Genomic DNA, 13,474 nt, shown 5'->3' with positions numbered 1-13,474 from the left:
GGACATACAAAGGAATCATTCTTACTTTTCTGTCATCAGCTTTGTTGGAAAACCATAATATTACTGAGCACTTTGTTTCTATTAATATTTTCTCCTCATAAATGTTTCAGAAGAAGCATTGAAACAGACGATGACGTCTTTGAAAAAGTGGAGAGGAGCAGTAATAAAGCAGAGGAAAGACAAACAAAGAGTGTAGAGGTAAGAAAGGGTGTGTGTGGATTTGGGTGTCTCTCTCCCTCTCTCTTTGTGACTCCCCCCCCCTCTCTCTCTCACCGCCTCTCTCTTACTCTTTCTCACACATTCTGTCTCTCTTTATCTCTCATTTTTTCTCAGTCTTTCCCTTTATCTTGTATTTATTTCTTCTATCTGAATTAATATTGTGCATTTTGTTTTTTAAGGAATCTGAATATCGTAAAATACTAAGAGACATTGATGGCCATAAAGCGTCTAAGAGAAGCACTGGATATTTGACTACTGAAATTGAAGCTTAAAGTAAGTAGCAAATTGGACGTTACATTGTTCCTTAATCATATATTATATTTTGAGTAATTTTTATTTATTGAAGTTTTGAGATTTTAATTTATTCTTACTCATTCATTCAACATACTATTATGTTTTTCAACTTATCAGACTAACTTTCATTAATTTTTTTGTAGTCATAGGGAACTAGTTGAATGAAGGACATACAAAGGAACCATTCTAACATTTCTGTTGAAAATGAAATAAAAATATCTGCATTATAAGACTTGGTCATTAATCTTTTCTGCTTGACAATATCTATGTTGTGTTTTGGAGACCAGGAATACATTCAAGATCGTAGAGGCTAATCTAGCTGCTTGATGTTAGATATTTGTCTCTATCGAACGGAGAGCTAGCTAAGTTGCCAAGTGTCAGATTTTTGATAAAAAACGTTTCTGTTTAAACTTATTTTTAGAGTTATGTCCAAGACACGATGTAGTTACGATATCGACACATGACTTTTTTTTTTATAGTTTTCTATAATATTTCACTATTCTCGTGTGTTTATAACAATGCTTCCTGTTTTAAGACTATTTTCTTACTGTTAGTGTTCTCGATATCGTGCCGATATCGAATCATGATTGTTTCAAGAATTATGGTTTCCATCCTTTATATGCTGTTTTTAACAACTGTTACTTAAAACATTCTTTATAAATCTTTCCCTGAAGTGTCGATATCGTCGATATCGACTATATCGCTTCGATGTCGAATCATGTTCGCTCAACCTTTGTTTATACCTTCCCTGCTACTTTGAATGTTTTATGTTTAATTACTTTCCTTTTACGAAGATTTTACCTGCCATTGATATCGTCGATATCGACGATATCGTATCGATATCGAAACATGATTGTTAAAAGCATATTATTTTACCAACCTTCACCTTAATACAAGAAATTTATTTTTACAAGACTTCTGTGTTTAATAAGTTTACCTTACTCTCGATATCGTCGATATCGACGATATCGTATCGATATCGAATCATGATTGTTAAAACATTTTCAAGAATTTTCACCCTAACCCAACATCTTACTCTAAATCTAATCTAAAACAATAACAACCTGAAAAATTTCTTAATCATAATTTATTTTCATATTCATGCCAATAATGAATCAATTTTGACTTCACTTTTGACTTTGTAAAATAATGTTATACCTCAATGTGAAGATAGATTATGCAAATAGGATCGATATCGATACGATATTGTCATGATATCGTCGATATCGACGACATCGACGTAATATAGTGTCTCAAATTTGGCACCAGGTATTTCCAATTAATAGTGCTGATCACGATCGATATCGATACGATATCGACATAAAATTTTCGATATCGTTGATATCGACATCGAATTCGTTCTTGGACATGTATGTATTTTTATACATACTAGTGTGTTAATTTCTATTTCACTCTCTATAATGTTGAAAATAGTACCCTATTTTTTTTAAAATCGAGTGTGTTGCGATGTTGTAATTTAACATCTTGGATTTGGTACTAAGCATTAATATTTAAGCAAACTCACCCTACGTAGAGGCTAGGCTAGCTGTTTATTTAAGATCGTGGCTACACGTTTCGGCTACGTGGGAGCTACGCTATTGAACGCACTCCCCCGTCTGCCAACATTGTATTGGAATTCCATTAATATTGGTACCAATTGCGCCTAGACTTGAGCAAATATATTTTGTATTCATATGAAGCAAAATTTATCCAAAATACATGAAAAGAAGAAAACACTTGCTGTGACCTTAAACCCGACATTTAGATATGTGGACGACGTATTGTCAATTAATAATGGTAATTTCAATTCTAATATGAACACGATATATCCAAGTGAGTTTAAAATAAAAGATACCACAGAGTCTCTCACATCAGTTTCATATTTGGATATTTTAACGGAAAAAGATCTTTTTGGTAATCTAACAACTAAGGTTTATGATTAAAGTGATAACTGAAACTTTTTAATTGTCAACATCCTTTTCCTATGCAACAGTTTACCCTCATCTCCTGCATACAGGGTTCATATCTCAGTTGATTTAATATACACAAGAACATGCTCTACGTACGAACAATTTCTAAAATGATTTTAGTTATTCACAATTAAGTTTAAAAAACAGGAATATAAGCAGTTTCGTCTAAAGTTATCATTTTCTTAGTTCTATGGTCGATACAATGACCTTGTCAGCGATTACAATTTATCATTAAGCTAAAATTTATGTTAGGTGACGTTTTTTATGATCATGACAAGGAGCACACGGCGGGTGTGACCGGTTGACAGGGGAATCTCAATCCTTCATGGCACTTTATCCACCCTCTGATATTTCGCAGGTCCGTAAATGCTCTGCTACAAATTTGTATTGTTTGAAGGTCTTTTGAGCTCGGATAACGTTCGTAATGAATATATTTACTTAAAGAAAAAAAGGGTAAAATCTTTAGGTGTACAATTTCATTTTCCATATGTATTTTCAAATTTTCTTATCTTACGCTTAAATATTTTAAAATGTAAATGTATCCCAAATCCCATTTGATTTTGCCTCAAAATTCAAGTGTTATTAAAACCGCATCTTCCTCTCTGTCCCACAGATGTTCAATAAGTAAAAGATGAACATTAAGGAGACTAGTCCAGTGGGTAAATGTGCTTGTTCGCGAGAAAGTCTTGACAAACCCAAGCTGCATTGGGCTAGGGGTAAACACACCGAATAAATAAGTTAAACTGCTCGCTCATGCGCCAATGAGAAGAACACAAACGTAAAGATGATCAGTTTAAAAATCCAAATCGTGCAATCGGTTTCTTTCATCTAAATGGTTAATGTAATGATTATGAAAACCTACTCTATTAATAGCAGTTTTTGTGGTACTAAGGTTGCAATTGAATAGGTGTCAATGTCATCCTCACGGTTGATTGAAAACTTTTCAAAGCCCTCTATTAAACAATCTCATTTTATGTATGATAAGTTTCTTTTTATATTCATGTATTGTTTTTATTATTGTACGTAACATGCCAAAAGGACAAACTAACGACTTTACCAGATCAAATCGCTCTTTACACACTCAAATCTCCTTATTTATTACGTAATCGTCCTCTGTCACGTGCATATACTGATTACGTCTCACAACCCATTTAATACTTAGAAGCATGCTTGAGATCCAAGTACAAACCCTTTCGTATGCGATAGATAATCAGACTGCTGATTTTAATTTTCATGATTAATTTTTAAATTCACATTTCAAAATTAGATAATGGTACAATAATGACTTTGTCAGAAACAATAACCTACTCTAGGGTCGCATTTTAACCCTTGCATTTATAACCATTTTGTATACGGATTCAGTCAAAATAAACCCAGAATAGAAAAAGCCAACATTTTTATCTTGTAATCTTCGAGAAACCAGGAAAACATTTCTCTGGAATGCTGGGAATTCTATTCAGCTGAATCCAGCTCTGTGTCGGATATTTTGTCCATCTAAATACACAAAAAAAGAGGAATAATTTTAACTGTATTTCTTTTGAATTTAGAAAAAAAATGAAAAAAAAAATAGCGCCAAAAAGTTTTAAACTACTATAGATTGATGCAAAAATAATGTCTTCCTGTTCTTTGTTTCAATAGAATTTAAATAAGAACCAACTATTTACATATCTAAAAAAGAAAAAAAAAACATACATCTAACTGTCAAATACTTTTTAAATTGAAATATTCTTCAATAAAATAGTTAAATGACCTTTTTGTCATAATAATAATTTTGAAACATACTAACTATGTACCGATTTCAGTTTCTAATGCTAATCTGTAAATTTACTCTAATTAGGGCCCATTGTTTGGCTTGCACAATCAATTATCTCTGAGACCTCGCTGGACACAGGAAGCCGTTTTTTCACACTTCACGATAATTACAAAGGCAATTTAAAATATAAATTAGTTCATGCTTAAATAGTTTTACAGTTAACAATGTCTCGAACATTACATTTGCGCCGAGAGTCAAAACATCGTATAGGTCTAATTATTCTCTATACAGAGTTGTCGTTCTCACTACTCTCCCACATCTTTCTGTTTTTAATGTAACATACCCGAATTTCCTCTGTCGATATTTAATGAACATTGCATGTGTATATTTACCTTTTGAAAACAATCTTTTATTAAATTAGGGTTAAATACTTAAAACCTGTTATGACTGATACTTTTTTTGATTCTATAAGCAAAAATCTCTTTATTTAGTTCTTATGTGTGTTTAGGAAGGGGGGATCTTTAATTCAGAGTTAATATATTGTGGAAATAATTTAATTTTTGTTCTACACTATGTTAAAACGATATCACTACACTAAATTAAAACGATATCATTTTTTAAATTATTATTCTTAAATTCATCAAACATTTTGCCAAAAAAATAATGTTATTTGTATTGGAATATGGATGCATATGTGCTGTGTGTTTTTCAATTTAATTTGTGATTCCTTCGTGAATTGGTCGTAAAATGACCGCGAATATCAGTACTTCGGGAAATTCTTGCGCCACAGTTAAATTTCAAATGATGGAGAACCCTGCTGTATTTTATAGAAAAACAAATACTTTGTTTAAAGAATTATTTGGCAGAGTAGCATCGCAGCACAGTTAAGGTTAAAGTAAGGAGGCGGGGCCTAATTTGTACGGGAAATATTTACTATGACGTCACACATAATATAAGGTCTTCAAAATACCACAAAATGAAATCATTTGCTATTTCAAACAGCTGGATAGCTGTATACTACAATCAAACTTACTATTACATGCAGTTTTGTCGTTTGTTAAATTCCACACAACAGTTTTTAAACGATGCATCGATCGCAATGCACTTGTCAATGTGACGTCCTCTCGCAAAAATGGTGCAGTTTGTACACAGTGAAAGCTGATCAAGTCACATTTGAAACAATGAAAATGTCTTTTTTCTCAAATGAAATATTCTATGCATTTAAATAAAAGGCCGTAAACTTGGATGCGATGTCTATTTTAGTATTTTATTTATAAACTGTCCGTACGTTCTCCAGACAAGTGATACTGTCGTGTGTTTGTATGCAGAATCATTGAAAAAGTAATGGAAGGGTCCTAATAAATCGATTTATTGCAAGGCCATACTATCAATGTATCTTGTCAAGTTTTTACACATAAACTCAAGAAGCATTAAGATGTACGAAAAGTGCTGCTAACCTCATGAAATCTTGCAAATAAATTAATTATAGCTACATTTAATGTAGTTGACCAGCAAAATATCCAACCTGCCGTCCAACAAATTAAAGTTTAGCAATTAAAAAAGAGAATGTATATAGGTTCGCAGCACTTTTCACAAACTACATATAGTGTTGAAAAGGATTATAAATGAAAATGAGATATTTAACTTGGTTATGCACTTGCAATATTGGAATTTATAAATGACCTCTAAACTACAAATATAATTGCTAAAATCATGTGACGTCGCCATCACGTGGCAAGTCTTAATAAAAAATCTAAATGTCCCCAACATGTAGATTTAAACCACATTTCATTTTTTTCGATATCAGTGAAGTCCTAAAAAGAATCGCCCATCCTAGTAAAATATATATTTTTTATCTTAAGAAATCGTCTATATTTCCATTTGTAACCTTAACTGTGCTGTGATCTAACATGTAAAATATCAAAACCTCTCGAAGTAAACTTTCTGTTTAATGTTCTGGTTGGGATTTATGGAATGTTTGCCGACTAATACGACTACAATATCTGATTGGTCTCATTTCACAAGTCTATACAAACTGTAGGACATATCCGAAATAAAAACCCCAAAAAGATCACGAAAGGGTTCAAAGTCCTTATTCAGCAATCGTAGGTACAGTTTTCAATGACTAATCAAAAAACAGTGTAAATATTGATTATAGGGTATAAAAGTTGACGAAATAATAATGTATTAAGGTTGATATTTAACAAAATCAGATTGCCTCCCTTCCCACGATTTTGCTCTGTTCATATGATGATATAGTTTTGTTGAAAAAAAAATCTCAAAAGCAGTTGCTTACTGATTCATTTCGTTGAAAAGTATAGCTTTTTACATTCATTATGAGAATATGGTTGTCTAAACAAAAATACATGAATTTACGTAAAGATACAATGAAGTGCCAATGAGTGCATGGATACAATAAGCGAACAACTTAAGATGAGAGGACATAACATATATTTATGCAATTATCAAACGATTGCTTTCTTAGCTCGTACATTATATATCAGATGAATAAATGTACAAATCACAATCTCTGTTGAAGAATATTAAATGCAAGTTTAACCAGTTAATTTCAATGAACATAAAACATGAAAATTTTGATTCAAACAAAACTGTCAACTTTGATTGTGTAACGGCACTATATTGCCGTCAATCTTTATAACGAGTTCGTAAGAACATCTTTGCCTGACAAACTAATACTTTTCGTCAATCACTGATTAGATTTATATTATATATTTGAATGTCCTTACCTTGGGTTAAATCAAGAAGTGAATCAAAAATAAATGGAAGACCTTCAATAAGTAACTGCTATGTGTCCTAATTAAATAGACTAGTTCCAGAGACAGGTCGGCTCTATTCGGGCCACTATCCCCAACAGTAGCTATTTTTCCTGATTGAATTTGTCAGTGCTATGGTCAGTCACAGTGGACGACCACCAAGGAAAATAATAAGATACACAGACAACCAAAGCAGCTTCAGCTCTATTCGGGCCACTGAATTGATCGCCTTCTTATCTTTCCTAACACTTAGAACCCTTAATTGACCCTTATACTTAGTTACTTACTATACAGCTTCTTCACCCTCATAACGTTTACAAGAAAGACACAGATTCACAACATCCCGAGTCTATATACACACAGGGTGTTCTATTTGTAAGGGGTGTCAGGTCAACCATTTACCAGGACAAATATGGTCATTAAAACGTTTGATTCAATACGATTAAAACATTACAATTTTATTAAACAAAATCAAAACTGTTATATATTAATCTCCTTCAAAATTTGGGGAACCTTGCCGACATTTTATTCAGAATATATTTTACACTATCTGAGATGTCCATTTTCAAAAATTTGCTTCTTGGACATTGCGTATGCAATCAATTCATGAAAAATACAAAAGTTTAATACCTGAAAAGACTTTAAAGATATACAGGTGGAATAATACCTGATGCAACTCCTTTTTATTAAATTGTCAATCACCTCATCTCGGATCTTTCCGTTAGAGGTCGGAAAACAATCTTGAATGTATTAACATCACCAGATGTTAAAAATTTTATATTTCCTGTATAAGAATAAAGGATTTAGATGTCCCTTCTATTGTATATCTTTGGTGATATCATTACAATAAATAAAGTTAAACTTCATATTTCACATATAAAAGGTCTCCATGCATTTATATCAAAGATCGTGCAAAATGGGGGGTGGGGTGTTATGGCGTCTTCTTAAAGCATTTGAGATTGTTTTTCCACTAGCCTGCAAGGTTCGAGTAGTTCCGATTGTTAAAATGTATAATGAATAAGTATAGGATCTTTTACAAACAAGTAGAAAGGTTTATGAGTTTATGATATCTAATATGAATTAATAAATGCTTATTTGTCTCAATTTTGCATGACGTGTACTTGATCGAATCTTCTTGTTCATCAAATCAATTCTATAACCTCAGAACCAATTATGCATTATTAGTTAAGCGCAAATTAGAACATCATTCATCGAAAGTCTATTCCATCAACATCTAAAAAACGGCTTAACTTGACCGACTTTATTAGAAATACTTCAGTCTGAAATATCTCCATAAAAGAGTGTTTCAAATTTCATTTTCAAACATGGAAGAGCAAAAATAAAATATTTATATTATACATGTATTGCTAGTTAAGTACTTGTAATTGATAATAAAAAAAAAAACTATACTAAAACGCGAAATAATTTTCGCATTCAATATATTGGTGCTTTACAAAACGATAAATTTGTTTTACGTACAAAGTACGTGTTATATGAGTATGCCCAAGGTATTTCAAATACGAGCGTTACATATGGAACGCCCCGTTGTAAACAAAAATGTTCTCTGGTTAGTCTCTCAAGTCAAAGGCAAATTTTTGATAGAAAGTGGAAGCTTATACAGCTGCGTCTCTTTTCACGTAAGTCAAAATTATTACATAATTAATGAATTTATACATTTTAGCCTTTATATAGCATCAATAAGCATTTCATAATGTTTCTAGGGTCATTAGATTGATGTAATATTGAACACGAACAGGGCATAGGTTACCTGAAATACCGATACAAATTTTATTTGTAGTATTTAATCAATTAATAATATAATGGAAGATGTTTGAGCTATATAATAATGGAGCTACTGAACTGAAATAGATGAATGATGACACTCATTGCTTGTACAACTTAATATCGAATAACTACATAAATTAGCCCTATTTAAATTTAAATATTGCCTTTCATTCTCTTGTGTAAGAAGGCGGTGCTGTACCCAAAAGTTGCAATTAGCAATTAAAATTTTGTATATTACATTTAAAATTCTACGGAAAAGTAAATTCTACTCCGTTATCTTTTAATTGCAAATAAATATTCTTAATAATGCATTATAAACTATAATTCCTCAAAGGACAAGATAGGGTACATGTGTAACGGCCGAATAAGGCCCCTCGTTTGATGTAAAAAAATCAGAACACTGGTAAAATTGTGATAGTTTGTAGTTAAGAAGTTAAAATGATGCTTACTTTTAAACAAGCACTAATTTAGATTCAAAGCTTTTATGGTTCAGGCAACTAGAGGGTGCAAAAGTAGGACGTTTTCCAGAATTTCCTCAATTCTGGTGGAATTTCATCATATGTGATACACTTTTTTCTTCCGAGAACATAGAACAGAAGCTTGCCTATCTGAGATTTTTACACATAGCCTGCATCTGACACTATATAGTGTATAAAATATATAAATTTGGTAGATAGGCAAGCTTGTGCTCTATGTTTTCCGAAACAAAATGTGCTGTAAAATTGATGAAAATTTGCATAAAAATTAGAAAATTCGAATATTAACCTATTACCTGACCTCTCTGTAACCTCTGTATATTCTAAATCTTAGAACCAATACTCATTTTGTGGCAGGGGTTACAACAGCTTTTTTTTTGGATACACTGTTGCATCATTCTTAAAGACACCAAAAATCGGGGGCCAAATAATGGTCTTACCCTATCTTGTCCTTTTGGTGTTTATGCTTTCTCAAATATGAATTTTATAACGTTTTATATACATCGGATTGAAATTCGACTTTTTGGAAAATGTCTGCTGCGTTGGCTAAGGCGGCGCACTTCACTATGATGAAGTGTATTGATTTTGAATTCACTCTTACAGAAACGTACAAGTCATAAATGTTTGGTAGGCAAGGAAATGTTTTCTGGTCCATAGTATTTAAAATTGTTGAAATGGTTTTTCTGTGTTAGTGAATAACGGAAACTAAAAAAAGACAGGCCGAAGAATTGGGCGAGAGTGTACGTCACTGTACAACTCCATTTGAGGAGACAGACGAAAAGCCCGTGGAAATATAGGGATATCATATCATTATTATTGTTTCATACCTATACATGCATATACTTTGTTTATGTATTTTAATGTTTGATCATAGTTATAAAGATATGTCACAATGTATCTATAATCGTTTTGATTAATTAAAGAATTTTATTCTGGTAATTGGAATATTTTCTTCCAAAAATTGAACCTTTGACATTTGTCTTTTTTTGACGTTGCAGATTGTACCGGGTGTTAGAGAACGATATCACTTAAAATCTTATTACTCATATTGTTTTCAAGTAAACATGATAAAACTTCGTAATTTATCTTCCAAGAATACGCTATATCAAACCAGAAAATTTTATCAAGATATATTATTTTCTTTTAAAGATATGAGCTCAGTCTGCGAAATTTTTTGACAACCCTCGTACACTCACAAGATCTTGCATTTCTACAACCAGCTCTTGCCAATATTCACCAGTATTAGTTCAATAACGGTCCGTGTAACACTTAACAAATCAGATTTCTAAAACGATTTAGAGTTTTAGAATGTTAATATATTAAATTCAAATTTTTTAAAGTTCGAAATTGGTATATTGAAATTTAATATTTTCGTTCAAAAATTTAAAATTTAAATTTTCAAACAGGTTTTAAAATTTTAATATTTTAGATTTTTACCTTAAAAAACTCAAATTTTCAAAAACGATTTTTATAATCTAAACGTTTGAGTTTTAAACTACCGTTTCCTCAGAAAGTTTAGACTTAACAATCTATAGTTCTTTAATATTTTTTCTCTTTTTAATTTGAAATTAGCTTCAAACTTCTAAAATCCAACTTTGAAACGTTTTACATTTTTTTTTTTTTTAGAAATTTGATTCAAATATTCTAATTTCAAATAATTTAATTTTAGTTTTAACACGTCATTTGATTGGTTAAACGGTTTTATCCATTTTGTATAACATAACTTGCCTACGTCACAATGAATTACGTCAAAAACGTATTACTCCGCTTGACGTTAACTTTTAAAATATGCGATATCTGTTTTTCCGAAGGAAAAAATGGAAAAATTGTCTCATCGTCTACATTGAAATTAAATTATAAGGAATGAAGCTTCGCGGTTTATAAAGCATAAACTGCCCCAAGTTATGTTATATCGTATAACATAAGTTGAAATAAGCTTCATTCCTTAAATAACCTGAACACTCTGAGTTTTTAGAATTTTACTTTAGATATCCAAAATTTAAACCAGGTATGGGATTTGATATTTTGGATATTTGAAGTAAACTTCTAAAAGCTCAAAATGTACAAAAGTGTTTTGGTAATTTAAAAGTTGAGTGTTTGAATAAAAATTCTAAATTTCTAAAAATCTAAAACGTTTGAAAGTTGGAAGTTTGAAGTAAATTCTTAATAATCAAAAGACGATAATGTTATCTAATTTTAGATTGTTAAGCGTAAACTTTCTAAACAAACGTAGATTAAAAACTCACAAGTTTAAAATACAAAATTTGTTTTTGGAAATTTGAATTTTGAATATTTAAGGTAAAAATTTAAAAACTCAAAATTTCACAACCTGTTTGGAAATTTGAAAATTTAGGTTTTTGAACTAAATTATTAAATTTCAATATACTAAATCAGTTTGGGTTTTTGAAATTAAGAAATTTGAACTAATATATTAACATTCTGAAACTCTAAGTCATTTTAGAAATTTGAATTGTTAAGTGTTACACGGACCAGTAACAGTATTCATTATCAGTTAAGAAAAAATGAAAATAAATTGATGGCAGACTTACGTGTATACATGTAACCAGTTATTATCAGAAACGCCTAAATGTAACTACTGTATTTATTTTGTTGATGATGCTGACCATTATGTTGTTCTTGTCAAAAATACATCTCCCTGAAATTTACTTTTGAAGTAAACGTTTATTTATTTGATTATTATCAGATTTCTGAACTTGAATTATTATAATAGGGTATTACTCACCATGGACACAATATCAAAAATATATATCTATTTAAATATTTGAAGCAGTACATGTTTGAACAACATGAACAAAATAAATGTTTTATTTGAACGTTTCACACTGTCATGTAATATAAGTTTGTCATTTTTGTTTATATTTCCAAACCGGTACTTTATTGTATTTTGCTCCCCTTTTCTTGTTTTTTCCTACAGAGTTTACTTTATAAGTACAGTGTCTATTTACCTTGACCGTGTTGTAGAAATAGGGCTAGTTTAATCTTTACCTGGTGTTCAATCTCATTCACATCGTAATGAAATGAAGAATAAAATAAAGCATATGAAATAGACACAATGTGTTTTCCTATATATGTTTTATTTTAAGTCTCAAGGAACATTTCTCACACTGCATAGGAGGGTCTTTTCAAACAGTTTCTGAATCGATCATTGTGTCCATCTAAATAAAAACAAATATAATATAGTTTTTTAATACAAAGTAAATGTATCTATACTTTCATTTACTTTAAAAAAAAACCCAAAACACTAGTATCTTGAAGAAGGCAAGTTTGATTCATATATGATTAAAAAAAATATCCATCATTCATGACTTAACCGTAAAAAAGTCAAACTTACTCTTTTTTGCAATTCCCTGAAATTTTCAGCAGAATTCTGAAATAAAATAGTTTTAACTGAGGAAAATGAAATATCTAGCGAAAAGAACTTCGTAGTCAAATAGATATTGAAAAGGCTCGTTATATTTGTTACGAAAGTAATTTTGTCCAGCATTTTTGCCTTAGGAAGTATTTTTTTAATCAAATAGATTTTTTACAGAAATGTATTTTTCATATTACATTAGAAATTTAAAATACAAATACGAATTTTTCCAAGATATGTAACATTTAAACAAAGGTTTGAAATTTTGCCGTAAATGACGTATAAAATAATAATTATTTTAAAAACATTTTTTTTTCAAGAAAATCCTTTTTCGATAAATTTGACAGCCTACAGAACGATTGTAGACCCCAAATACCTATAATATATATTTGATGACTGTTTAGATTGTGGATGATTTTATGCTGTATTATGCTTGATAACTAACTGATTAAAGATAATGATGAAATTGTGACAAGAATATTTCGCTTACCCTGACCAGCCGGGCACAGCGACAAGTTCCGTAGGGTAAACAGACGCATGGTTTTGTTGGGGTTTGTGCTCGAGCAAAAGAATTAAAAGACAGCAGTAGAATCATAATCATTATAAACCTCATCTAAAATAAATAAATTAGTCATTTATATCGATATGTATTTAGCATCTAATATATTAATATTTAAGGTATATACTCCAGATTACAATTTTTGCTGTGTTTAACGTTTTACCTGCAGAGTCGGAGAGGAAGGTAGAAGGAGTTGACCCTAACGTCTCTGATCGAGATCCTAACACAGGACGTAACGCACCCTTCGTCCGGATGAAATTGTACACATTAA

The 13,474-nt window shown here is 30.9% G+C and overlaps 1 long non-coding RNA gene across 1 annotated transcript; it reads left to right on the top strand.

Annotated features, from left to right (window-relative positions):
* The first annotated feature begins 110 nt into the window (after window positions 1-110).
* Window positions 111-738, top strand: LOC134241219 (uncharacterized). Its single transcript, XR_009986616.1, has 3 exons — window positions 111-198; window positions 399-492; window positions 657-738. It is a non-coding gene; the product is annotated as an uncharacterized LOC134241219 (long non-coding RNA).
* The last annotated feature ends 12,736 nt before the right edge of the window (window positions 739-13,474 follow it).

This window comes from Saccostrea cucullata, unplaced genomic scaffold (genome assembly GCF_032062105.1).
Source record: "Saccostrea cucullata isolate Sc308-1 unplaced genomic scaffold, CSIRO_AGI_Scuc_v1 ctg2301, whole genome shotgun sequence".
Lineage (NCBI taxonomy): Eukaryota > Metazoa > Mollusca > Bivalvia > Ostreida > Ostreidae > Saccostrea > Saccostrea cuccullata.
Note: the sequence above shows the minus strand (reverse complement) of the source record. Positions and strands in the feature narration are given on the sequence as shown.